The sequence below is a fragment of the Mustela erminea genome, chromosome 3, assembly GCF_009829155.1.
Source record: "Mustela erminea isolate mMusErm1 chromosome 3, mMusErm1.Pri, whole genome shotgun sequence".
NCBI lineage: Eukaryota > Metazoa > Chordata > Mammalia > Carnivora > Mustelidae > Mustela > Mustela erminea.
In genome coordinates this window covers 147,364,508-147,390,057 of record NC_045616.1, presented here as the reverse complement: position 1 = coordinate 147,390,057, position 25,550 = coordinate 147,364,508, and the positions used below count along the sequence as shown (strand labels likewise).

General features: G+C 35.7%; 1 non-coding gene across 1 annotated transcript; it reads left to right on the top strand.

Moving 5' to 3' along the window:
• The first annotated feature begins 15,956 nt into the window (after positions 1 to 15,956).
• On the top strand, positions 15,957 to 16,064 carry LOC116587377. The gene has a single exon (XR_004284401.1). It is a non-coding gene; the product is annotated as a U6 spliceosomal RNA (small nuclear RNA).
• Positions 16,065 to 25,550: the final 9,486 nt, after the last annotated feature.

Below are 25,550 nucleotides of genomic sequence, written 5' to 3'. Positions count from 1 at the left end.
CCTACCTTTAGATGACTGATTTTTTCCTAGGTGCGTAGGCACACGGAATAATGACAATGACATTAATAGAATTTAAAAATTCTTAATATAACATATAATTTTAATTGTGTTATCTTTATGTTGTTGAATTATAAGTACTGTTTGTATATTTTGATACTAGGCTCTCATTAAATATATGATTTACTTATTCTGTCCTTCTGTAGGATGTCCAATGACTTTCCTCAGTGTGTCCTGTTAAGGACTGAATTGTGTCCCATTCAGATATATATGCTGATTCCCTAATTCCCCATGTGACTGCACTTGCAGCTGAGTTCCCAATCTATGCTCACAGATCAGGGCTTTCATGTACATTGCTTATTGGCCAGTATGTATTTAATAGACATGAGGGAGGTTTAGTGTATTCTTCTGGTTCCAACTTTTTTCTAGTATCTGATTTCTAACATAACACCTCCTTATGTAAATCAGTCCCTAAAGGTCTTAACCTAAGCCAATAAATTTCATGTTCTAAGTCACTATTTTTAGGACATCAAGTAATAATTAATGACAGTCATAATTACTGGCTTTTCCCTTTGCATAAACCACTTGAGCAGACAGAATTCAATAATAAGATTATGAGGATGCTCAGGAAATTATAGTAATTTTATTTTGTCTGAAAATGTTGAGAACATGCAAATAAATATGATCCTCACACTATTTTATGGAATTATAGGAAAAAGAAAATAAAAATAGAAACATATTTTATCTTGTTTTGTACCACAAGAGGCAATAATAAGTACCTTTAGAGTTTCTTCAGTTTAGAATAAATGTGACAAGCAAGAATTTTGAAAAATTTATTTTTTTTGTTTATTTTGCTCTTTCCCAGAGTAAATGATTTCTTAACAGTTAAAATAAAAACACAACTCTACTTTAGATTTACAAAGATTTTACAAAGATTTCACATTACAAATGAAGTGACCAAGGAAATAGAACTTTAAAAATTAAATTTAATTGCTTGAAAAAGCATGAACTTTGAAGGAGTAATTAAATTGACACTGAAACTACCCTTCAAAATTTCATATCTTTATAGGAACTTCATAGTACAATTCATACCATTAAGATTTAATCTTCTGAAACACTACTGGAGAGAGACGAAGCTCTTAGATAGCAAGCAATATCAAAACATTGGAAGTCCTCAGCTATGTAAATCTCTGACTGATCTCCAGCAGAATTTGGTGAAAACATTATCATTGTGAAGAGATTCATGGAAAATACTCGACCTTCTGTCAAACTGAAATTCCTCAATATCAGCTACCTTCTGCTAAATGAGTTGTTATGTGTTACCTCAACAAAGGAATGGCAAAAGTAATTTATGACTATTTTAGAATATGTACATCAGTGATTTGCATCATTTATTCACTTTTTTTAATTATGTGGAGGATGGGCAGAGGGAGAGGGAGAGAGAGAATCTGCAGCAAGCTCCATGCCCAGCACAACCTGATCTCACAACCCTGAGATCATGACCTGAGCCAAAATCAAGAGTCAAACACTTAACCAGCTGAGCTACTCAGGTGGCCCCTTTATTCATTTCTTAAGACATTACACCACCAGCTCAAAGGTCTTATAAAGAGATGTTTGGTGATGTTACAGTATTCTCATCAGCCCTGTGTGCTTCTGATTCAGAATATTGCCTGGGAATCACTAACTCCGAGTGTAAGAAGGGATAATGGATATAATTCCAAATGAGAGGAAATTGTAGAAAGGTTTAAAGTAACTTTAAAAGGTTATTTAGCAGAAGTGAGGTTGGATGTCAGAACTTCTGATCACATTCTTTTTTTTTTTTTTTTTTAATTTATTTATTTGACAGAGACACAGCGAGAGAGGGAACACAGCCAAGGGAGTGGGAGAGGGAGAAGCAGGCTTCCTGCCAAGCAGGGAGCCTGACTTGGGGCTCGATTCCAGGACTCTGGGATCATGACCTGAGCCGAAGGCAGCTGCTCGACAACTGAGCCACCAAGGTGCCCCTTCTGATCATGTTCTAAGCAAATTTTCATATTACCGTAGTGGGTTTGTTCCTACTCATGAGTGTTATAAGAATCAAAACAAAAGATTTCACAAATAATACAAGTTAATCTCCCCCCAGAGGAGAAAATGTCCCTTTGTTATAAAGAAATTTAGGCTTAAAGGACACAGATGTTTGCCCAGATCATAACAGCATTTGACAGCATAGCTGGGAATGAACTCTGCTTACTGACTCTATATTTAGTTCTCAATCATTATTTCTGTTACTGGTTTAGAAATCATTGATAGAACACATACTTGGCTTCAGTCCTTTTGTGCATCTTCAGGTCACAGATCGTTGGACAGAGACCTTGCCTTCAAAGATTTTCTTTCCCCACCAAGTGTATTTTATTTTCCTCATTGGAGATAAAGCATAGTAACTGAACCATTATATAATGGTTTTCTCTTATCTATACTGATACTATTTTTCAATCTCCAGAAAGTTCACATTCAAGCACAGATTTTTTTTTCCTGCATGTATCAAAAATACAGTAACTTTAAATTGGCTATATTTTTGTGTATTATTTTTAAAGCCAAGAATGTAACTCTAGATTAAAATGTCCCCTGATGCCTATAATTCCATGAATAGTTACTTTAGTTTAGTAAAGTTTGGGGGTTTTTAATCACATAATTCTAGGAATTATTTAGTCATAAATCATACTTTTCTGTACACCGAGGACCTGAATTAACTCTTCATTCATAGAGTAAAAGCACTACTATGAGTACAGATTACATAGAAGCTAACAAGAGAGAAAAATGCCTTCCTTGTGATATTTATGTTTTTGTGGAGAAGACAGTAAACAAGAAAACAAATGAAAAGCGATATTTCAAATATTGATGAGCAGTATTTTGTGTAAGATGTATTTTCTCCTATTTAGACACTTTTTTACTCTCATTTTCATTACATAAAATATATTAATGACTTTTCCTTTTCTATGCTCAGCATATGAATTTAGAAATCAAACACCCTTTCATTTTACCTACAGTGCAACATTAATGTCAAGAACTATTCTGAGTTTGAATTGCATTACTTTCTAAAGTAGCATTTGTTTTATCTATAACATAAGGAACCAAGAGTCTTCTTCTTCTTCATAGTTCACCCATCCTTCTCTCAACAAGGAATTTAAGTACCAAAGGTGCCAACCATCTCCTACGCCAAGGTAGAGTTTCTGGGATTAGTGAGCTGATCCATGCAGAGTAAGCCTAGCAGCAAAAGTATCAAGTTCTACTAATCATAATAATTCCAGAGCATTCTTTTTTTTAAATAAGAAGATACAAGATGAAACTAGAATGTATTGTTTAGGGTTGTTTTTTTGTTTTGTTTTGTTTTTGTTTGTTTGTTTTTCTGTTGTTGAGGTAGGTTTGAGATGAGAGGTTAAACTCCTACCCTTATATTTATGAGTGAGGAAATCACCCTAGTGACCACTGACTGGTCACTGGCATACCACTAGCACCCCACCCCAGTGACCACTGGCATCAGCACTGGCCATCTTTGTTCTCCCTGTCAAAGTCAGCAAAGAGGAATCTGAGTAAGAATTCCATTGCCAGCAAACAAAACTCTGAAGCACCTACAGCTCAAGAAGGCTAAGGATTAAAACTCTTTCTTCTAAGAAAGGAAGGGACTTCAAGATAATAAAAATAAAAATGATGTCAGACACTAGAGGATTGAAGGACGTGGAAAGTGGTGGTCAAGCACACGGAGGAAAGAGAAATTTTGGAGAGAAGCATCATGTTCAGCTTGGAAGCTGGTGCACATTACCAGTTAAGGTTTCATTAATAGTCTAAGTGAAAAAGCTTGAACTGCATTGTCTCATAAGGAGCCACTAGACACATGTGACTATTTTAATTTATATTATCTGAAATTTTAAAAGACTTGAAATTTTAGCCCCTGTGATATATTACCTACATTCCAAGAGCTCAACAGCTACCATGGTAGTTCATGACTACCATGTTGAATTGTGCATCTATAAAACAATTTTTGCTTGCAGAAAGTTCCATTAGAAAGTGTTAAGCCTATTTAATAAGAGAAAAGGGGCAGGAGAAGGAGAGATGAGAGTCATTCCAGTCTAGAGTTCATGAAACAGGATTTTTTTTTTTTGCAGAGAATTAAATACATTTTTCATTAATAAAACATAAATCATAAGGTTATAAGTAAAAGCAGATATAATTGGATATTTAGCCAAAGGCAAAATTATGGCCTTTTATGCCATTCTAAGCAATTTTGAATTTACACATTAGTCCAGGGCATATTTCCAAAGTGTTCATATAAGTAGGATTCTATGAAATATAAATTGAGGGTGAAACAGAAAAGGGAAGAAGGTGTTCAATTGAAAAAATAATCATGAGAAAGAATTTCTGCCAAATCTTTTTGCAAACAGACCATTCACATGAACATATTACATCTCTTAAGACATGATCTAAAAACTTACTTGAATTTATTTTAAAATGGGAATGAAACATCTGCCTGGATAGATTTTCCCCCCTTTTACTCAACTAGTAGTAAGCCCTAGACCACTATTTAAAAACGTGTGGTTGCAAATAATGAGGCACTATAGGACTGTAAGCAAAAGAGTGTGTTGGGTAGCCATTTATTCAAGAAAGATCACCTGGCAGTAGTGTGAGGATGAATTTGAGAAGACTATGTAGAAGCACTCAGTTTTGAAAGTCACTTCATTAATTTTTTCATGAATTATGAAATGGCTCATTTAACCAGGACACAACAGCAGAAGCAAAGGGTATGAATTTCAGAAAATGTTAGAAAACAAAATTGTAGAATATGACTTAGAGGAAATGTATGCAAGGAAAGGGGAAGAGTCTAGCATGCATCCCCTTTTAGGCACTGGATGATGCCATGTCATTTCCTGAAATAAAGCATTTTAGAAAAATGATAAAGTATTATGGTAAAATGCAATCTTTTATTTTAAAAACAAGATCATTTTAAATCATTGTATATATCCTAATAGAACTAAGTAGTTATATTCACATTCTACATCTCTTCTTCTGTCCCAAGCTGACTCAGATAAAATCAATTTTTTCTCACTTCTTTGTTGTTGTTATTATTATTATTATTATTATTATTATTACTATTACTATTATGCAACCAGTACTGAAAACATTAATATATGTGCCAAATAAGAATGTCTGGTACAATACAGGGCTTGACAACACAGCAGTGCAAAATATTTAAAATAATGTTTGATCTTCCTTTGATTCTCTGCCGGGCAATAATTTACCAGTTGTTCTTTTAAGGCCAGCTGCAAGATCTGATATACTTCTCTCATTTCTCTCTATCCTCCACACTCCCAAATTTATGTCAGTGGTTACACAGAATAGTTTAGCTTCTGTCTATCTGCTTCCAACCATGATCTCAGAGCTTTATGTTTTATTCCCCAAAAGATTTGTCTTAGGTAATTCTTCAACCACAGATCATTCCCTTCTAATTATTGGGGGGGGAAGTCCTTTTTTGGCTCCCTCCAACCCAATTATAGTTTTAAATTTCCTGATATGTTAGTACTTTGACATATGCAATACCTTGACAATTTGACAATACCTTTTTTGACATATACAATTTCTTTACATATACAATTTTTGTATATGTATACATATACAATTTTTGACACATACAATTTCAATACCTTTTTTGACATATACAATGTCTTAAACACAAAATTTGTCTAGATTAACCTGATATATTTCCAGGTCAATTCCGACAAGTTAGTTTATCATACAGACAAAACTACTAAGTCCCCCAACTATTAAGTGGACTCTGGGTGACAGCTGTACTAGACTTCTACAACTAATCAGCTGGCATCTCTCTGTTTGGTACCTATCGCCCACAGATTTAACATCTATAATTATTCATTCCCTTAGGAGAATAGAATTACAGATACTTGTTCTGTCCTTTATGATCCAACTGATTATACTTCGTCAAGCCTGAATTTGTTTGGATATAATCAGTGTTTCCTCAGCTGGTGATTCTTATTATTTTTTTTTCCAGATAACTGATTATACACACTGTTGTGACTCCTGGCAACCAATGAATATTAGACCACTTGATTAATTAGTAGCTATGATCTGCCTATTTATATTTACTGATATTATAAGTCATTTGTTTTCCCAACGAGGTTTTAGATTCTCCTTTTAACACCAGTTTACTGAATGTGAGTTGCTTTCTTCTTTCTTTTGTTTGCACACATTATTTAGGTGACAACTGAATGTATACAAATATGCTTTTATAAAGTCCAGATCTCTCTATTCTCAGAAATGAGTAAATTATAACTCATTAATGATATAAAATACCTATGATGTTATTGCATTTTCTTATTTTAAAATAAACTATGTTCTTGCATTTTTTTTTCTTTGTGAATTGGGTGTACAGATGCAAGAAATACCCTAAAAGAATTTAGCTTCTATCTCCCCTTTATAATTCCTATCTATCCAAGAAGCTTATTGTGAGGAATAAGGGAGATAGTACTAATAAGATCAATTTACTATATTGGCCATATTAAAACCAAACAAAAGTGAGATTATGGATGAATTCCTATCAAAGCAATTCCATAAGAGAGGAAATTTTTCTTTCTAACTGAAAATAAGAAAGTATTAACTCCATTTAAGAGATTTTTCTAGGGGTGCCTGGGTGGCTCAGATGGTTAAGCTTCTGCTTTTGGTTCAGGTCGTGATCTCTGGGTCCTGGGATTGAGTCCCATGTTAGGCTCCCCGCTCAGAGGGGAGTCTGCTTCTCCCCCTGCCTCTGCCTGCTGTTTGTGCTCTCTCTTTCTCAAATGAAAACATAAAATCTTTTTTAAAAATTAAAGATTTTTCTAACTGGAAAACACACTGTTCTTTTACTTCCTTAAAGCCTTTTGCTTTTTTTTAATTTTTAATTTATATCTGGCTACTACCTTGTCTATCTCTCCTAGATTTGCATGTAAATAAAGCCACAGACTGGACTTCATTTAGTAGTATGTGAAATTATGAACATACACATAATTGCCACAAATAAATATTTATGGAAAAGTGTGTCCTGATCATAGAAATATTTAAGAAGATACTGAAGATCAACTCAGGTTTATGATGTCATTTTGGTGATTGAATGAAATTTGATCATAAGACATTAAACTCTGATATTAAAGTATATTGAAAACGGGTATGTTAACAAAATTTATAATTTTGTGCACTTGTTTGAATGTTTTCAGCAATACAATATATATGTTATATAAATATTCAAATGAATGTAATGCTTTTTCTTTTTGTCTGAGGTCAGGTGCTAAAATTTTAGCTTATATCCTGTAACTATTCTAACATCTGTGTAGTTAGGTTATCTGCCTAATTATATTTGTGTTTTCATATTCTAAAATCAACTACTTTGTGACTCATATTTGTACTAGATATACCTAAACTTTCAATTTTGTGGGAAAACTTTCTGAGAATTCAACAAAATTAGATCTCAATCCCATGCCATCCATTCCTGTAGTGGTTGATATTGGTGAAGAACAGAAAGGGAAAATGTTCTCTTCAAAGTTTGATCCCTTCATCTTATGCAACATAGCCACTGGGCACACCTGCAAAGTGGAGATGGACATCGGTAACATAGATTATCAACTATATATAAACCCACCTTAAGTTTGCATATATGCAGATTCGTTATCTTCTGAGTTTTATAGACCACAGTCTCATTGCTTGTTACTTTGATTTCTATTCTCCATTTTTCCCTTTGGATTAATAAGCCTATTATAGACTGGTTTCAATTCACTCATCCTCTTATGTCTTCCCCAACTCTTATTGAAGCCAACTGTTGAATATTCTGCATTAGTCAAGCCTCAAATCTTCCCCCTAACTCTATCAATGCCACTCTGTCCTGGACACTCATCCAATGGTGAAAGTGGATCATAAGATATCTTGAGATATTTCATTAGCACTTTATCATTACCAACAACCTCATTAAATCCTTTGGAATTTGTTTTTCATAATTTTATTCATGATCTAACTTAATGCTCATATTCATTTTTTTTCTTTTGTGTTCCATAGCAATTTATGATTCATTTCATTTTGGTACATCTCATTTAGTTGTTGTTAGCTACTTGAAAAATAGATATTTTCATGAGAATTTCTAATAAACCTATATGTCATTGATTTAATTAATTGCACCAATATTTATTGGCCATCTTCTACTTCTAAAACACTGTACTAGGTGCTTTAAGAAGTATTGAGATGAATAAATTATTTTAAAGTTCAAAAAATATATACACCTTGGTATATATGCAAAGGAAATGAAGTAAGGGTCTAAAAGAAATATTTGAATGGCCACGTGTATTGCAGCATTATTCACAATAGCCAAGGTATGGAAACAACATAAGTGTTTGTCAACAGATGAATGGATGAAGATGATGTGGTAAGTAAATATAATGGAATATTATTCAGTCACAAGAAAAAAAAATCCTGCCATTTGCAACAACATGAATGAAATTTGAAGGCATTATGCTAAACAAAATAAGTCAGAGAAAGACAAATACCTTATAATCTCACTTATATGTGGAATCTAAAAAAGCCAGGCTAAAAGGAACAGAAAGTAGAGATGTGGTTACCAAGAGTTGGGGACTGGAGAAAATATTGGCCAAAGACTACAAACTTTCAGTTATAAGACAGATAAGTTGTGGGAATCCAATGTACTGCCTAGTGATTAAAGTTGATAATACTATAATAAATACTTGAAAGCTGCTAGAAGGGTAGGTCTCAAGTATTCTCACCACACACACACATACACACACACACACACACACACACACACACACACACACACACAAAAGAAATGGTAGTCTCATGACCTGATGGAGGTATTAGCTAATGCTATCATGTTAATCGTTTTGCAAGATATAAGTGAGTCAAATCAACACCCTGTACACTTTCAGTTTACACATTGTTATATGCCAACTACATCTCAATAAGGGGGGGAAAATAGAATATATACCATTTAAAAGGATAGAAAACAGATGTAAGTTACAATAATATAAAGAAGAAAGTAAGACAGGAACATTAAAAAAAAAAACAAAAAACAAAAAAACAAAAACAAAATACTCCCAAAAGGTAGAGAAGGGACTTCTAATTTGATGGACTAACAATAAATAAACAAACAAAAACAAAATAAAACATCAGTAATTTGAAAAGATATGTGCACACTTATGTTCATTATAACATTATTTACAAGAGCCAAGACACAGAAGCAACTTAAATGTCCATTGATTGATAAATGGATAAAGAATATGTGGGGTACACACACACACACACACACATACACACACGCGCATACACATTTAGCCATAGAAGTATTACATGGAATATGAGTCATAGGAAAGAATGAAATCTTGTCATTTGCAATAATATGAAAGGACCTAGAGGGTATTGCGCTAAGTAAAATAAGTAGATAAAATAAGACAAAAACTGCATGACTTCACCTACATGTGATAGTGAAATCATGCCTACTTGTTGGTTAGCCACTTAGATTACCCAAATGGGCCTAACATAATTGTGATGACCTTTCTCAGAAGGACAGAAGATGAATTGGAGTCAGTGGAGATGGTAATATAAAGTAAGGGCTGAATTATACATTTTGAGGAAGAATCCGCAAGCCAAAAACTACTTGATTGGAAATGAAAAAAAGCAAGGAAATGGATTTCTCTCAGTGCCTCCTGAAGGAGCCAAGCCTCCTGGGCACATTTCCACTAACCTAGTAAAGCTGATTTTAGACTTCTGACTTCTGGAACTGTAAGAGAATTAAATTTGTGTTATTTTAAGTCACTAAGTTTGTAGTAATTTTTTTTTTTTAACAGCAACAACTAGAGTTATTTTCCTACATCTTTCTCTATACTCAAAGGTCTGTGAAAAGTGAAACAACATGATCTCTCTTTTCCATTTTTATTTTATTGATTGATTGATTGATTTGACAGAGATCACAAGTAGGCAGAGAGGCAGGCAGAGAGAGAGAGAGGAGGAAGCAGGCTCCCGGATAGGCAGAGCCTGAAAAGCAGAGAGCCGGATGCGGGGCTCAATCCCAGGACCAAGGGATCATGACCTAAGCTGAAGTCAGAGGCTTAACCCACTGAGCCACCCAGGTGCCCCATCCTTTTTTTTTTAATCTTAGTATCTCCAGAGTCTGGCAATGTGTCCACTACCTGGTATATAATCAGTACTCCGTGCATCTTTTATTAATTTAAAAATCAAATTTATTAAGAATAAAGGGACACAGGTGAGAGTGCAGGACATTGGATTCAAGAAGCCTAGGTACCATCTTAGTCCTAACAGTAATGAGTTAGGTAATACACACGCATTACTGAACCTCTCTGGTCTCAGTTCTTTTCTTATACAAGCTAGATATGGTTGTAGATGGCTGTTTCTTTTTCCAGATGAATCTCTGAATAGTCTCTTTAAAAAACTAGCTTTGAGAAATATTTCCTATCACATTTCCTGTACTGGGAAATCACATTATAATATATTTAAGTATTTTAAAGAATCTAAAGCTCATAAAATATTTTAAAGTGTGTATTTTCATTACTTGTCATAGTATTGAAATACAACCGAGAAAGACTTCCTTCCTTGTATCTTCTCTTAATATTTGGTAAAGTCAATCTTCTGCTAAATATACTTAAGAAAACGTTGAACAAAAATCTTATCAAAAATCACTACCATATCTTAAATATTATGATTGATCTTGCTGTTTAATTAAAGTAGTTTCCTCTGTTTTAATTATATTTTAGTTTGGTATTTCATTAGATTTTTGGAAAACATAAGAAACATACTTTTAACAATTCTCTACATACCCACATCCTACAGGATCCCAGAACAATGAAGTTCTTTCAGGTGGACCTTAGCTAAAAGATGTTAGAACTATGGTAACCTGAACTATAGAGATACTAAGACATGAAGAATGGTTTTCACAGAAGTTATTTTTTTTTAATTTTTCAAATAGAGAAAATTTTTAAAAGTTAACTGCAACATTGCAACTATATGAAGTTAATAAATAAATTGAAAGTCCTATAATTCCTAAAACTGTAAGTATTTCAGCAGATTATAAAACTTCTGAGGCAATTGAAATCTCTGCTAAACATAGAGAATTCTACATGTGAAACCCGTTATTCCAGAGATGGTAAATCTGGAAATGTCACTGATACCCACATAAAATTTTGGATGACTAATCATAATATTTAAGGCAAATTAGACAGGGATGAATGTGCCCCTAAACAATTTTCCAAGGAGGTTATTAAGTAGGACAGAGAAGATTCTCTGAAATCACCTTCAGAGGAAAGATATGGAGATAAATTGGCCATTGGAGATTTCTTATTCCTCTTCCCAACATTCAGATGAGCTTTAGACATGGAACAGAATAGAATCCACACACAGCAGTGCTGCTCTGTGTGCATAATGTGATTATAAAACTTTCTTCAAGTAACAGTGAAAGGGCTCGGCATACGGGTAATTACAAGCAGGATCATCTAAAGAATTTACAAAGACAGGAAGCCTACCACCGAGAACGAATGGGTCCATCAATAAGGCAAATAACACCACGTGAGACAACAATGTACAAATTTCAAGGCGGAATGGACGTATTTAACAGCACCTGGGAACTTATCCAGGAATATTTTGTTTTCTCTGAAAGAACATTTATTGTGCATAGAAAATAAGGCAATTTTCATAACTAATTCCTAAATAGAGGGAATGTTCAAATGTCATAAAATTATACTTCCTCTAAAGCTAAAAAATAAAATGCCCTTCCAATTTTTTTGACTAATAAAGTGTATGTGATTGGTTTCTCATTTTCTTTGATCAATTCTTATAATAAAGGCACCCATTTAAATGTACTGTCAGAAATTTCAGTGATTGTATTATGATGACAGAATATTATATTCATTCAATTACAATACGCAATTACCAAACTTGTTCAATATTAAAGTAAATGCCACAAATATTAAAGGTTAAAAAATTGCCTTTCATTTCAATTTCGGTTACCAATACATGAGTCAAGTTGTAATTTTGTGTCAAAACCATTTCTTTTTCTTCTGTATATCTTAGAGTATTTGCTTGTATATGCACAGAGCTTGATGAATGGTTATTAATTATTAAGTATAGATATGTTCAGTGAGCTTGTCCATTTTGTAAAACTTTGAGAAATGCTTATATTAAAAAAAATTCTTCAAATGTCTTTTACATAGGACTTGATATCCAGTATAACTTCATGCATTCCAGACTGCACACATAAAAAAGTGAGAGAAAAATCTTCACAACAAATGAACTTGTCTCTGAGATTTCTGTACAGCTATTAAGCCTATAAAATGGAGCCATGTCTGCAAATCTAGAGATGGATGTGTCTCTCTGTGGAAAGGGAGGAGTGCCAAGATTGTAACAATTTTTAATGTGTAATTACCTTAGCCCTTGTCATAAACAGTTTATGCTTACAAAGAAAAGGTGAAGGGGGTAAATGCAGAAGGAAATAATAGTCATGAGTACTATACAAAAGAGAATAAAGATATAAAAAGTGGCAAAAAACTGCTCCCATAATTGTGCACAGTGAATATACGTCAAATTTGTCTGCTTATTGACTTCTGCCACTTAGCAAGTGGTGTTCAAACTATTAAAAACATGATTTTCTCAAAAATTGCAGTATAAAAAATCATTTTTTTACGAATTAATTGCTTGAATTTAAAATTATTTTCTTCTATACACTTACATTTTCGAAGTCTTCACATCTCCTGCTGAAATCCCATTTCTTAGTCTACACCTGGATTTCCATTCTCACATTGTTAATGTGCAACATCTAAAGGCTACTTGATAATAATTGTTTTTTAAATTAACTCTTCTTCCTCCATTTCCTATATCAAAAAATGACATAAAGCCAAAGAATTATCAGAGACACTTCCACTGCTTTTTTGCTGCCCTAACCATTGAATTAGTACATTATCTCCAAATTATAGCTTTAGTTTGTCTTCTCCTCTGCATCTGAAGCATCATAGTCTAAGGTTACAGACGTCTTGCCACCTGGATCACTGATCTGGCATCGAATGGGTAATCCCTGCCTCCAAGGCTACACTGATCCACTAACATCTTCCCAACATTCTGACAGTGATTTTTGAAACTGCAGTATGACTGTGTCATTCTCCTGCTCAATATCCTTCAATAACTTTCAACCACCTTCAAAATAAAGTTTGTATAGAAGGAAGATGTTAAACCATAAAATTTTTGGCCCTGGGAATTTCTAGATCCTATCTGATTTAAAGCTTCATTAGCCATAAAATAAAAGGTATTCCATGCTCTATGAGAAGGGCAGGGTGTGTCTGATAATGGAGAGGTCATTGCTTTTCTCTGAATATTAAGACAGCATATATGCTCTGAATATTAAGATGGTATACTAAATGTCCAGGCAAGAAAATATCCAAAAAGCATATGCGTTTGATGTTGCAGGTATTTTTGAGGAGAAAAAGGAGGATTTCTCAGAATTCCCAAAGTGGATTTTTGTGATATGTTAGGATAAGAGCCAAGTCCTCTGAGACCAGAGAGGTTTGTTGTTGTTTGTTTTGTTTTGTTTTTCATTGTTGTTTTAGTCTATAGGGAGGCTGAGAGTTTCAGAGAGCATTCTAGTGAAAGAGAAGAGATAAATGAATACCATTTTGGTTGCTAAAAGATGGTGGGACAAGGAGGGAAAAAGAAAAGACAACAGTTTAGGTCTATCTTTATTCCCAGACCTAGCCAAGGGCTTGGATTAAAATCAATTGGTTAGGGCGCCTGGGTGGCTCAGTGGGTTAAGCCACTGCCTTCGGCTCAGGTCATGATCTCAGGGTCCTGGGATCGAGTCCCGCATCGGGCTCTCTGCTCAGCGGGGAGCCTGCTTCCTCCTCTCTCTCTGTCTGCCTCTCTGCCTACTTGTGATCTCTCTCTGTCAAATAAATAAATAAAATCTTAAAAAAAAATAAAATCAATTGGTTATAGGACTAGGAGACTATTTTCTCTCTTCCTCCACTGCAATGCTGAGACTGTGCTCTTCTCAAAGAACCCTCGAGTTGCCCTAACAATAATATGGCGTGCAAGCATAAGAACATTGATGCTGAGGAAAGTACTTACACAGATGGACCTGAAGTATTTCCCCTCTTTCTCCTTACACAATATACACCAAATAGATCATCAAACCATTCCCTGTGCCCTGGTGGGGCAAAGATATTAGAGCTGAGAATGCTAGATGGAAGATCATGGGGAAAAAGTCCACATTCGGAGGAGTGGGATGAGCTGGCAGATACATGGACAAGGACGGGCCAGCACTAAGCTGCAGGAACACAGGAGCACTCGTGGCAGCTACAGAAGGTCACCACAAGGGAATCATTAGGCATTGGTCATGACAAGCAAGCAAACTTCCTGTGATAAAAATGGAGCACAGCTTCTATGACCCTGGAGAAGTCCTGGGGCCAGTATGAGACATGATAGCACTTCCCAGTGGTATGAGAAAACCCAGAGATCCTGATGCTTTTTTGGAAAGGTGGATCACAAGAGAAGGACTCCTGAAAGGTAAGAAATGATAACATGTCAAGTAAGAAATTTTTCATTGACAAGATCAAACATACTCCCTGTCACTGGGAAAAGATATCTATTATAGGAAATAGCACACTTTTAGTACTTCTGATATGCAATGTAACTATTTTGACCCCGCTCCAAGATCAAACTGAAATACATTATTTCAGTCATCAAAAACATCTTAATGGAGGCTCAGGGGTGCTAGGGGTACAACTAAGCAAAACAACACTGCTCATCTACAGTGAGTTTGTGGAAGATCAGAGAGCACAGAAAAATAACCGGTTAAATAAAATAAGGTATATAAAGTCTGTGTGAGAACCCAAAGCAGAATCACTGGCCAGATCAAGAGTTGTTAAGTTAAGGCTAATCAACCTGTTATTTTTCTGCATGCCTCCAACACACTAGTTATAGTGAATTTCTTAACATGCCATAATATTACTAAGGTCTCAAATTTTCATGCGTTTGATCCATATACAGAACTATCTGTATTAGTTTCCTATTACTGTTTAGAAATGAACACAAATTTTGTAGCTTAAAACAACACAAATTTATTACACTATAATTCTGGATGTTGGAAGTTCTAGAATCAACTGAGATCCTCTTAAGGTTCTTTTTTTTTTTTTTTAAGATTTTATTTATTTATTTGACAGAGAGAGATGACAAGCAGGCAGAGAGGCAGGCAGAGAGAGAGGAGGAAGCAGGCTCCCTGCTGAGCGGAGAGCCTGATGCGGGGCTCAATCCCAGGACCCTGAGATCATGACCTGAGCTGAAGGCAGTGGCTTAACCCACTGAGCCACCCAGGCACCCCCCTCTTAAGGTTCTTGAAGAGAATTTGTTTCCTTGCGTTTTCCAGCCTCTGGAGGCCTTCTGTCTGCTTTGGTTTCTGGGGCTTCCTTCCGTGTTCTAACCTCTGCTTCTGCCTTCACATCTTTTTCTTTCTGACTTGATCTTGTCTCCTCATTACATGAACCTTGTGGCTTCCCTGGCCTTCAGTTATGTTTCAGGACCCCGGTCATCGCATCTCATGATCCTTAGCAAAGTCCCCTTTGGCATTTAACATAAACATATTAACATCTTTCAGATATGGTCATTTTTGAGGGGTGGAGGATGTCATGCAGCCTAGCATCTCTGCAGAAAGTTCCCTCTCAGTCCTTTTAGAATTATTATTATTATTATTATTTTTAAGAATAGACCGTAAAAGAGAGATGAAATAGGTAGGTAGGGAATGAAAAAAGGAAAAATAATAAGATGGAAGGAAAGAGATAAAGAAGGAAGAAAAGAAGGAAGAAAGGAAACAAGTTAAGCTCAGATTATTATGGTATTTAAAAAAATAGTATTTATCAATGAATCGTTAAAAATAAGCCTGTAACATGCTCCCTTCAGCAACATATATGCCAAAAATTAGAACAATACAAAGGAGATTAGCATGGCTCCTGCACAAGGATGACATGCAAATTCGTGAAGCATTCCATATTTTAAAAACAAATAAGACAATAAATAAATAAATAAATAAATAGAAATATACTTGTAGCAAAAATTATACTTATTTTGAAAGGACAATTTCAAATGATCACTCCAAAAATATTTATTTACATGTATAAGGAATCATTCAAAGCAGTCTTATGTCATCTTTAAGAATATATCTAAAGACACTTTTACTTTTCTAACACAGAAGCTAAACCAATACCAGCTGGATTAAAGAAAATGAGAAATGTAGGATGTTCCATAGAGGATCCTGAACTCTACAATATTATCCCTCAATTTGTCCTTCTGAGTCAGAATTACTGACCCACAGGGCATGGTGGTAGATACATTATTTTAACATTTTACATAGCATGGTCTAATAAGTAAAACCCATCAGCTAACATAAAAGACATTCCTTGTTAAAAATCAGATATAATGTCTGCTTATAGGATATTATCCAAAGCATGACTCTTGTTAAATAAAAAGTCACTTTTATCTGTATATTTCATCCACAAAATGTACAGTCTCTAGCACTAAGTAGGAAAGTAATAGTTTCTTATTGCATACAATATTTGGTCAATATATCTTCCTTTTTAAAAATTCATGCCATGTAGGTACTCAGTCACAGGTTATATGTATACAATTTTCTCCTAAAATACAGTTTTTATTGAAGAAGTCATTTACTGTTGAGATTATATATGTCTCTGATATATCTTTCTTTTAGTGCCTCATAGAAAAAGTAACTCTTCATTTATTTCCTTATTGAAAGAGAATCCAGCAAATACCTTTAGCTGATTCATCTTAGAAATATCTGTACTCTCATCTGGTATATACCAAATCACCCACACAGACTAATTTGTTCTAATGCTCTTCCCTTCAAAGTTGCAGCGATATTTTCAATTACTTTTAAAGCAGTATTTGCTGAGAAAGAATTGCATTTTACTTTATTGCCATATAGTTTTCTAGATACTTCTGCTTTTCACCATGGGAGGAAGATCAAATGCTTCTCCAGCGATATGTGATGTTTTGTATTTTGCTATTATATATTAAACATGAAGTCTAAATCTTTTCATTACACTGGTAAGATAACCAGTAAACCTCAATGGGGACAAAGGCTTTCATGGTCACTGTTCGACACTTTCCAAAGCATTGTCAAGGCTTCCATGTATTTTGTAATTTTTCTTTTTTTAACATACACTTAAGCAAATCAGCGTCATCTTTTCACATCTCTACTCCAACCTTCAGTGGTTTCTCACTCAGGTTTAATTTAAAGTTCTTCAAATCAGAAGATACAACGCTCAGAATAGTCTGACTTTCCACTCCCAATTCCCTGAACTAACCTCTCACTTACTCATCTCTCTGTCAGCCATTTTGCCCTCTTCCTTTCCAGATAGATGTATCCTGCTCTCACCTCTGAGCATTTGCACTTCCTCTGTCTGAACACTGTTCCTCCCCACCGAGAATGAGTAGAGCTCATTCTCTTACCTCCCTCCAGTGTCACTATCCTAACTGCACTTTTGAGTATGGCAAACACCCCCTCAAGTTTTCTTTTCCCCTCTCCAGCCTTAATTATCTCTTAATATAACTTGTTACATGATTTGTCTGTGAACCTCTACTGGAAAGGGAGCACTCTGAAAATAGCATTTTTTTTTTTTTTTAATGCTCTCTGTTTGTATTTAACTTGGGGAACCATGAAGCATAGAACAGTACTTACCATCCAGGTAGTGGATGTGTTTTATTGAATCAGTTTCTACTGTTTTAAATAAGAGCGGTTTTGGCCATCTCTTGTCTGGATTTTCACAATTACCTTCGTGTGTGTGTGTGTGTGTGTGTGTGTGTTTGAGTCCAAATTTTTTTTTATTCTTTTTATTTTTTTATACTATTTATTTATTTGAGAGAGAAAGACACAGAAATAGTGACAGAAAGCATGAGTAAGGAGTAGAGGGAAAAGCAAGCTTTCTGCTCAGCAGGGAGCCTGATGTGGGCCTTGATCCCAGGACTCCGGGATCATGACCTGAGCCAAAGGCAAACGCTAACCAACAGAGCCACCCAGGTACCCCTTTTAATTTAATTATTATTATTATTATTTTTGTCTCTGCTGGGCTTTATATTAACATATAATGTATTATTTGCTTCAGAAATACATGTCTGTGAATTATCAGTCTTACACAATCCATAGCACTCACCATAGTACATACCCTCCCCAATGTCCATCACCCAGCCACCCTAACCCTCTCAGCCCCCATCCCCTCCAGCAACCCTCTGCTTGTTTCCTGAGATTAAGAATTTTTTTTTTTTTTAAGATTTTGTTTATTTATTTGACAGACAGATTACATGTAGGCAGAGAGGCAGGCAGAGAGAGAGGAGGAAGCAGGCTCCCTGCTGAGCAGAGAGCCTGATGCGGGGCTCGATACCAGAACCCTGAGATCATGACCTGAACCGAAGGCAGAGGCCTAACCCACTGAGCCACCCAGGCGCCCCAAGAATTTCTTATGGTATATCTCCCTCCCCATCCCATCTTGTTTCATTTTTCCCTCCCTTCCCCCAGAACCCCTGGCCTTGCCTCTCAAAGTGCTCATACCAGATATGATAACTGTCTTTCTCTGACTGACTTATTTCACTTAGTATAATACCTTTTAGCTCCATCCACATCGTTTTACAGTTACCTTCTAAATGGCTCTACGACCTCCATCTTTATTCATTCCTGACATACTCAGTAAAATTAATGTTTATGTAAGATGTTTGCTCAAGACCTTTTGACAAATACAGAAGCAGAGACTGAGAGAGTCCTCGGATGTGCAAGTCCTGAGAAAAACAGGACATATCAGGGAAATGCGTCCCATGAAGTAGAGCAGTGCCCACACTGAGGTTAAATCTGTGTGTCAGACAGATCAATATTAAGACAGACAAAGCACTTCATGGGCACAAGCGTTGTTTACGCACTTACAAAGGAAACTGGTAAAGTGGGAGGGAAATTTTCACTACTGGAAAAGCCATTAAATAAGGAAGTTTTCTTGAAATAAATTGGGAATATTATCTCTATAAAAGCAGTATATTAGCTTTATGTTGTATGATTGCTGTTTCTATCTCTAATTTGTCAGCAGGGCAGGGCCAAACCACTGACCAAGAAACATTTTAAACAGTCAATAAGAGAGGAAAAACAAATCAAAATGTCTAAATGGAATGGAGTGCCTTTTTAAAAACCATAAACCACTAAGTGGTTAGCATTAAGGCTGAGATTACCCTGAGGTAATGTAAATGTTTCTGGGTCTATTCAGTTGTTTTCAGGCAGTAGGAAATTTTCAAAATGTTGAAAACTTCTGTCAAAAAGTATGATTATGAAATGATTTTTGTAATGTTGAGGCAAAGATTACTTAAAAATATCAAATGTTGATGATAATGAATTCAATATCATTTTAGAACCAAAGTCCTCCTTGGGAAGATCATGGTATAAGTCAATTACTTAAAACACAAGCAGTTATTTCCTAGATAACAAATCCAAGAGCTGATAATTCAAAGATAAAAATACCAAACATGAAACATTAAATTCTATTATGTTGTGTATGATTATAGATTAGGAAGCTAATGAAGGTTTACATAATTTGATTATCCAATAAATATATTCACATTTATATCTATCTATCGATTATATCTGTCAATACCTTATAGCTATCTATATCTTTGATGTGACATTTTAAAATAGTTTGAATACTATCTGTTGCCTTTGTGGCCTCCCAGGGTCTTGAACACAGAAACTATGTTTCATTTACTCCTTCTCAAGTCACACATATGATAGAAATTGCACAAGATTTTGTTACCCTGAATTTATTATTTAATAATATTTCATCAATTTTCTATAAAGTAGATATAATTAAATTTTAAAAAATTAGACACACAGCATTTAGAAAAGTTTTTTTTTAACATTTTATTTTAACATTTTACCTAGAAAGCATTTTTTACATATGTACATATGTACATTTTCCTATAAAATATTAATTAGAAAGCATGTGATTTTTTTTTAATTTACTTGGGTGAAATATGTGTTTGGTTCAAGTTTTTGCGAGACATCCTCCAACTAATAAACACATTATTTATACATTTTTCCATATAACAATATACATGTTTGTTAATCTACCATAGGCCAGACACTAAATTATACATGAGATGCAATCAATATTATTCTTATTTTAAAGTTAGAGTTAGTAGATACATGAAGACCCATACGGGTAAACGCTCACAGGAATTAGCATACACATTAATGAAGTTGCCAAAGTTCATAATCAAGGCATTTATACACCACATGAGCTTTAAAAGTAAAATGAAAACTGTGAGTGTGTGTGTGTGTATGTGTAATCTATGGTAAGAATACACACATTTATTCTATGAACATTTGATTACTCAATACCTTTTAGACAATGTTTAATCATGGTGGATAACTTCACACATCTTCACGTCTGAACTCAAAAGAGCTCTCCATTAGTGCTAACTGAATGCCTTATATTTCCTCCACTGAAATCCTCAAGGGTTACAAAGGTGACAAAAATGTGTCTGGAATGGTTTCAAGTATTTTAAATGTAATTTAAGGAGTGTTTAATATTGTATTTGCAGGTATGACAAAACCCAATATCAGGTGATAAAACCAATTACAGCTTAAACAACATGACTTCAGGGTTTTGCTTTGTCCTTCTGTCTCAATGTCTTTTCCTCTACCAATAATCCCTTATTGCTCAGAAATGATACCAACACATTCTATGAGAGGGTGACTACAAAGGCCATAGGATAACTTTCTCTTTCTACCTTTGCTCACCTCCCTTCTAACTAGAAGTGTTCTCATGTTTCATTCTCTTGCCATCTGTTAGTTCTTTGAGCCCACCCCTCAATCCAAAGCTGGTGCATTTTTCTTTAGCCAATGAGGACAGACTGCCTGAAGACAGCCTGACTGTCTTGACATCAGAAGCCACAGAGACAGTTGAGAGACTTATGCTGGATCCTGTATGTCCTGGAATAATGACAAGAGACTCCTTGGCCTTGCTGGTTTAGACTTAAATGATGAAAACAGTGCCAAATGACATAATACAAATAATTTCATAAGGTTTTCCTGACACTGTATTTAAATTAACATTGTTAAACCTCAAAGAGAAAGATTCTTGTTTCCCATTCTTATCAAATTTTTACTTAAACCAATAAAACCTGGGCATGCCGGTCATATAAGAGCCACACCTATTCTAGAAAATATGTTCTTCACTCTAACTTGTTGGACCTTTTACTATGTTATCTAATAATTTGATGCTGCTGTAAGTATATGTGAAACTACTAAATTTTTCTGACTTACACTCTCTGGGTCTTGGGGTCCCATGTCTCCAAAAAATGATTTACGTAGAATGCTCATGCTTAAGTGCAGTTTCTTACTCAGGATTTTACTCCTTTGACTTATCCGTGACTTTTAACATACCTGTGTAGTTTCCTTTGGAGTTCATATCCTACTGGAATCTACTCTAAACACCCTTGTGTTTTTTCAGCATGATAGGTATCCTTTTGCCTCAAAGCCTTTGTACTTGTACCCTCTCCTGAATTGTTCTTCTCCAGTACTTTGCATAGTGACTGACCACCACTCTTCTCCAGAGTCTGGAGATACATGGGATCCAAAGAAGTACTGTAAAACTGTCAGGTGTCCATGTGACAGGTTCCACACATGGCCTACACACTGGAGTTACAACAACTCTCCTTCCCTAGAGTGCTGGTAAGATCCCTAAGGAGTGGTTGACCTTGGAGAATACCAACGTATTCTGTATGGGCTATATGTTAGCCAGCTTGGGCTGTTATAACAGAATACCATTGACTAGGAGGCTTGTAAACAACAAAAACTTATTTCCCACAGTTATGGATAATGGATGTCTGAGATTAGGGTGTCAGTATGGTCAGATTTTAGGAAGAGCTTTCTTCTGGGTTGCAGACCGCTGACTTCTAGTTGTGCCATCAACATGGTAGAAAGAGGATGAGAGAGCTCTCTGGTCTTCCTTCTATAAGGACATTAATCCCATTCATGAGAGTTCTACCCTCATGACTTAATGACCTTCAAAAGCCCTCATTTCCTCCTACTGTCACATTGGAGGTTAGGATTTCAATATATGAATCTTTAGAGACTCAAACATTCAGTCTATCACAGAGTTCCTCCTTTTAGAGTCCTAGGATATTCAGGAGGAAGTAATAAATGAAGAAAGTAATCACAAAGGCATGTATTTATCACATTACAAAGATGTCAGAGGAAAGAGTAGAAACATTTAAGAAAAGAAGTGTGGATGAGTGGATCCTGTGAATACTTAGTTTACAAGGTTAGTGAGGAGTTTTCACTACCCTAGGTGAGGTCATAAAGAATGCCAAAAGAAATAAAGTTTATAATGAGATAAGATTTCAGAGAGTCACAAGTATGTTTCTAGGTATAGCAGACACTTAATGAGTTTAGTATTTTGTGACATAATTATCAAACTTTAGGCTTTCCAAAACATTTCTAATGTAACCTTGGTAACCATTTTAATTGTTGTCCTTTGGTGCTAAACTGCATAGTTCGAGAAAGAGGGTATTTTGTTTCCCCCCTGAAATAGTCACCCATGATGGAATTAATGAGAGTTTAGGTTATTTGGAAGGTCTCCATTTTCCAGGATACAATGGTTATAATGGTTCTCAATATTCTTGGTAGATAAGAATCACTTACAGAACATCTAAAAAAAAACAAAATTTTATATATATATATATATATATATATATATATTCATGAATTATATATATATATATATATTCATGAATTATATATATATATATATATTATATTATATATATATATATAATTCATGAATAAGCCTAACACAGAACTACTGAATCATCATCCCCATTGTTCCAAAAGGATATCATCACATTTCTTTGCACACAAAAATATAGCATTTGGAAGTTTATGTGTTTAATTTTTTGTTTGTTTAGAGAGGGAGAGAGAGAAAGGGAAGTGGGAAAGGGGCAGAGAGAGAATATTAAGCAGGCTTTCTGCCCAACACGGAGCACAACAAGGGACTCAATCTCACAACTCTGAGATCATGACCTGAGCCAAAATCAAGAGTCAGATGCTCAATTGATTGAGCTACCCAGGAACCTCTACAGTATGAAGTTTTTAATTCGTGAAAGGATTTCACTCTAAAATGAAACCAGAGAAAATGAAATGGAGAAGTTCATGAATACACCCTCAGAGGAATAGAACTTAAGAACTGAGAAACTGGTTTCCCATAAATGCCTCATTTAAAGAAAAGAGTTTTTTCTCCCAATCAATGAACTTCTAAGAATTTCTCCCTTTCCTCAAGCCGGTGAATTTTCTACTTGGACTCTTGCTGGACTTCCCCATCTTTATGCTATTTGCTCATAAATACAATTTGCCCCCAACCCTCCACTGCTTTGCCTGTAGCTAGCTAGAATGTGTTTATCCTGAATTGCAATTCTGCTATTCCAAAATAAACTCAATTTCTGATAATACAGAATTGCTTTAGTTTACTCCCTTATTTAAGTTAACAATCTCTTTATCTCATTTAATAGATTTATTTTAATTGCAAATTTTCCTAAATATTTACAAATGAGTTTCTTCTAAGGTAGAGAAAGTTCAGTTTTGTATAATTTATTTAAGTAATGACATTTAGATATGGTCCCTTTATATTTTCTTTTTAAAATTTTTCCATAAAGTAGTAGGCACACTTGACAACAAGGTTACCTTTAATTCAGGTCATGTTTCCTAACATTTGAGATTATTCTCATAGGTTCTAATATTGTTCTCCATATAGTCACAAAATGGAATAGAAAGAGAATGTCCTGGGAATTAGGGAACCCAGCTCTGCAGGTAATTCATCTCGCTGGGTCTCAATTTCCTTAACTTTACATCTATAAAATAAGATTTTTTTCCATATTAGTTTGTATAGTGTCCCATGTCTATGATGAGGCTTCAACAAATATGCTGAAAGTAACTTGACACAATAAAAACACATCTCTAACTTAATGTGGCAGATATGCTGACATTGAGATGTCATCTCAAACATAAATATATCAAACTGAATTCATTATCTTTATGCCAAAACCAGCTCCCCATTATGATTTCCTTTTTCTATCTGTCAAGGATCCTTCCCTTCAGTCATTCTCAATCTAAATTTTGGAGTCAGCCCTGACGCTAAGTTCTCATCATGGTCCATATGCAGGTGCCTATGGATTTTTTTATTAAGATTTTATTTATTTATTTGACAGAGATCACAAGTAGGTAGAGAGGCAGACAGAGAGAGAGAGAGAGAGGGAAGCAGGCTCCCTGCGGAGCAGAGAGCCCCATGCGGGGCTCGAGCCCAGGACCCTGGGATCATGACCTGAGCCTAAGGCAGAGGCTTTAACCCACTGAGCCACCCAGGTGCCCCTGCCTATGCATTCTTATTCACCAGTATTGCTGAACTATTTTTTTTTCTTTTTATTTCCTCTACCTACTCTGCTGTAGTCTTAATGACTAATACATGTTAACACAAATTAAAATTTCCAACTAAAAGTTTTAAAACTTTTAGGGCACCTGGGTCACTCAGTTGGTTAAAAGTCTGCCTCCACCTTAGATCATGATCTCAGGGTCCTGGAATAGAGCAGGCCTTGGGTTTTGCACCCAGTGGAGAGCCTGCTTCTCCCTCTCCCTCTGTGTCTCCCTCCCCCTCTCCTCCTGCTTGTGCTCTCTGTCTCTGTCAAATAAATAAATAAAATCTTTGAAAAAAAAAAATGTCCAGGAGAGGAGTCAAGATGGCGGAGAAGTAGCAGGCTGAGACTACTTCAGCTAGCAGGAGATCAGCTAGATAGCTTATCTAAAGATTGCAAACACCTATAAATCCAATGGGGGATCGAAGAGAAGAACAGCAATTCTAGAAACAGAAAAACAACCACTTTCTGAAAGGTAGGACTGGTGGAGAAGTGAATCCAAAGCAACGGGAAAATAGACTGCGGGGGGAGGGGCCGGCTCCCAGCAAGTGGCGGAGCAACGGAGCACAAAAGCAGGACTTTTAAAAGTCTGTTCCGCTGAGGGACATTGCTCCAGAGGCTAAACCGAGGTGAAGCCCACGCGGGGTCAGCTGGCCTCAGGTCCCGCAGGGTCACAGAAGGATCGGGGGTGACTGAGTGTCACAGAGCTTGCGGGTATTAGAACGGGGAAGCCGGCTACATGGACAGACCCGAGGAGTAAGCTCTCAGCTTGGGGTTACCTTGAACCGGTCCCAGGCTCAGTGAGCTCGGAGCATGGCCAAAGGCCAGGGAGACACTATTAACTGGGTGCTATTCTCTGAGAGCGCACTGAGGAGTGGGGCCCCGAGCTCTCGGGTCCTCTGGACACTGGGAAGCCGCCATTTCCATTCCTGTCCTCCGGAACTCTATGGAAAGTGCTCAGGGAACAAAAGCTCCTAAAAGCAAATCCGAGCTCATTACTCAGCCCAGCTCCTAGTAAGGGCGGTACA